This window comes from Macaca mulatta, chromosome 12 (assembly GCF_049350105.2).
Source record: "Macaca mulatta isolate MMU2019108-1 chromosome 12, T2T-MMU8v2.0, whole genome shotgun sequence".
NCBI classification, from domain to species: Eukaryota; Metazoa; Chordata; class Mammalia; order Primates; family Cercopithecidae; genus Macaca; species Macaca mulatta.
Genome location: NC_133417.1, coordinates 4,591,635 through 4,594,678, shown reverse-complemented (window position 1 = coordinate 4,594,678; position 3,044 = coordinate 4,591,635).

Sequence of the window (3,044 nt, the reverse complement as noted above, 5' to 3'; positions counted from 1 at the left end):
CTACTTTTTGGCCCCATTTTCCTGAGGACTTGGCCTGCTGGGACGTGAATGATGCGTTACTACTGCAGAGACAGAGGTTCAGGTCTAGTGGCACAAACAGCGACGGACCCCATGGAAATGCGGGCGTGGCCCCTCCATCCCAACAGCCTGCATGGCTGCTCCATTCTGCTCCCATCACACACGTCCCCACACAGCCAAGCCCCTTCTCCTTTCCCCCACTGGATTCCTCAAATCAAACCTCGCTGTCCTTGGCAAATGTACCATTAATTTACTTACTGCCCAGTAAAAAAGCACACTTCCAGTTAACATGACACCCCCGCTACGATAGAACAGCCTTAATTCAAACATGACGCAGAGGAACAGAGGGAGGAGGGGTCGAGGACCATCCTGGAATCGGCAGCTGTTTTCTGGGGGAAAGCCTCCGTCCCCCCTGAGCCCGACACTTGTGCCACACTATCCCCATGGTGTCTGAAAGCTCCATGAAGACAGGCTCACTCTGACCCCTTCACACCCACAACGCCAAAGAGGAGCAGGTGTTCAGGAAAAGTCTCCTGCTAGTGCTGAAGACAGGAATGATTCCTCGTGGTGCCCAGAATGTCAGGAGAAAAGGCACCATGTGGACACCTTCCCGGTGAATTCTGGAATGACTCTGCCGAATGCCAGTCATCCTTTTTCAGAACAAAACCAATACCGGAAAACATGTGTCGCCAGCAGAGAGATGGTCCTTTTGACGGCTTACAAACACACCTATGTTACGCTGAATTTATCTCAAGCCATCCTCTCTGTGCTAATGTAAAAAGTCTCCTTTATTAACCAGTAGCCTTTTTCATCTGGTGCTTTTTAACAAGCAAGACGGTCCTGTAACACTCAGGCATTGTTGAAAACGTCAAATGGAAGCCTAGAATCCTCTTCCGTGCAGCTTCACTGCAAAGTATTTTGACGTGAGCCAAATCGTGCTATTCCTACATCTCCACGGGAAACTCAAGGCTTCATCAAGGAAACGCAGCATCATTTCTGCTAGTTACAGAAATTGGTGGGGGGGGGGATGGGGTTGAGGGAACATTACATAGAAGGCAACCCCGATAATCACCTGCATGAGAGCCGCACTGGCCGGCAAGCCCCGGTCTGCTCAGTCTCTGCACAATCACAGACTTGAGACCTGGAGGGCAGACACCTGGCACTGCTGACCACCCCAAGGTCATGGCCTCTGCCCCTTCTCTGCTGCCCATCAGTTCCAAGCTTCTGGCAACACCGCCTGCTGCCCCCACTGCCTCATCGACTCTTCGTGAAAAGCAAATGTTGCCAGGATAGCTTATGAGTACATTTGCCAGGAAAGCAGCTCCGATTGACGCTGAAACCCCCTTCTCACACCCCTGGCAGCTCCCTTGCCCCCGATGTGCACATGCTTGCAGCTCTGACCTTGCTCAGTGTCCACACAGGCTCTGTCCCCTGGAGAGCCAAAGGCAGACTCAATGTTGAGTCAGAAATACACAAAGCGGGTGAAGATTACGAACTGCCTGCCCCCCAAAACACAGGTTGAAATCCTCACCCTCAATGTGATGCTGTCAGGAGGTCTTTGGGAGGTGATGAGTTCCCGAGGCTGGAGACCCTTGAATGGGATGTGTGCCTCAGAAAGGGACCCAGCAAATCCCTCACCCTCCCATTGTGTCAGGGCCAGAGAGAAGGTGTGTGCCAACCAGGAAGGAGCCCACACCAGAATCCACCCGTGCGGCACCCTGATCCTGCCTTCCAGCCGCTAGAACTGTGAGAAACAAATTCCTGTTTTTCATAAGCCACTCAGTCAATGATGTTTCGTTACAGCAGCCTGAGCTGCCTGAGATGACGATGCTCACTGCCCTACAGAAACGGCTACTCCCCTCTCCCAGAAAGAGGGTTTTAATTAAAATCCCTGTCTCTCCTCGCGGCCACCACAGATCTCACTCCCCCACCCCAAAAGCCAGCAGTTGCTAGGATTAAAGGAAACAGAGGATTGTTTTAGACCAGCCCCTCCATATCGATCTGAAGCCTATAACTTTGCCCACTTCCACGGTGGCCGTGTCACTGCATTGCCCATGTCAACTCTGTGTCTGCACTGGGTCCCAGGCTGTGCACAGACTCTTCTAGCTGCCCATCCAGCACAGCCATTTCCCCTTCTGCTTTGGAGGCTGTCCTTCGATATCGAACTCCCACCTTTCTGCAACCCAAGGCCTTCTGATCCAGACATTCGGGGTGAGCTCAGCCATGTACTGGAGTCCTTGACTCAGGTAACCCAGGCCCAAGGCGTTGGCACCCACGATCTACTGGCTGTGGGGTCTGCACAGCCACTAGCTGTCCCAGCCACTCCAGGGCCTGGGAGGGGAGGCAGAGGAACCTGTGAAGCTGCCAACAGCCATACGGGGACAGGGGCCCCTGGGATGAGGAGGATGCCATGGAAGGAAATTCAGAGAAAGAAAGAGCCCCAAGGCTGGACGGGTCATGCCCAAAGCCTACACTGCTGAATTTTCCAGGTTTCTGAACTCAATCGCTGACCCACACAGCACATGTTTCCTGAGTGCTGACCCCGCGTGCCATTGGATACGGCAATAAAGTAGGACCCCCACCCACCCCTTCCCCGACACATACACAGGCCTGGGCACCCAGTTGGCACCGTGAGCCAGGGAAGGGGGCCATTTCAGACGGACAGTGGGTGCAGCCTTGCCAAAGCCCAGCAGTCACCTGCACTGCCACAGCCAGGCTGAGTCCAGATCAGCCGCACAGAAACCTGACCCTCTCAAGGGCATGCCTGAGCTCATTAGGGACAGACACCGTCTCCTGCTGATCTCCAACACTTTCTCTGCATGTCTAGTTACAAACGGACGACGCAGTCTCGGAAGCACAGCTGTGACTCTGGAGACAGATCCCAGGCCTCCCCCTGCTCCTCTCCGTGGTGCCATTGATGGGGAGGGGCCGGTATGGCCGCGAGGCCGCATACCCACAGCCACCATGCCACGGAGACACGGGCCTTCGACGGTTACTTCTGCCAAGGAACCCTGCTGCGTCTTGGA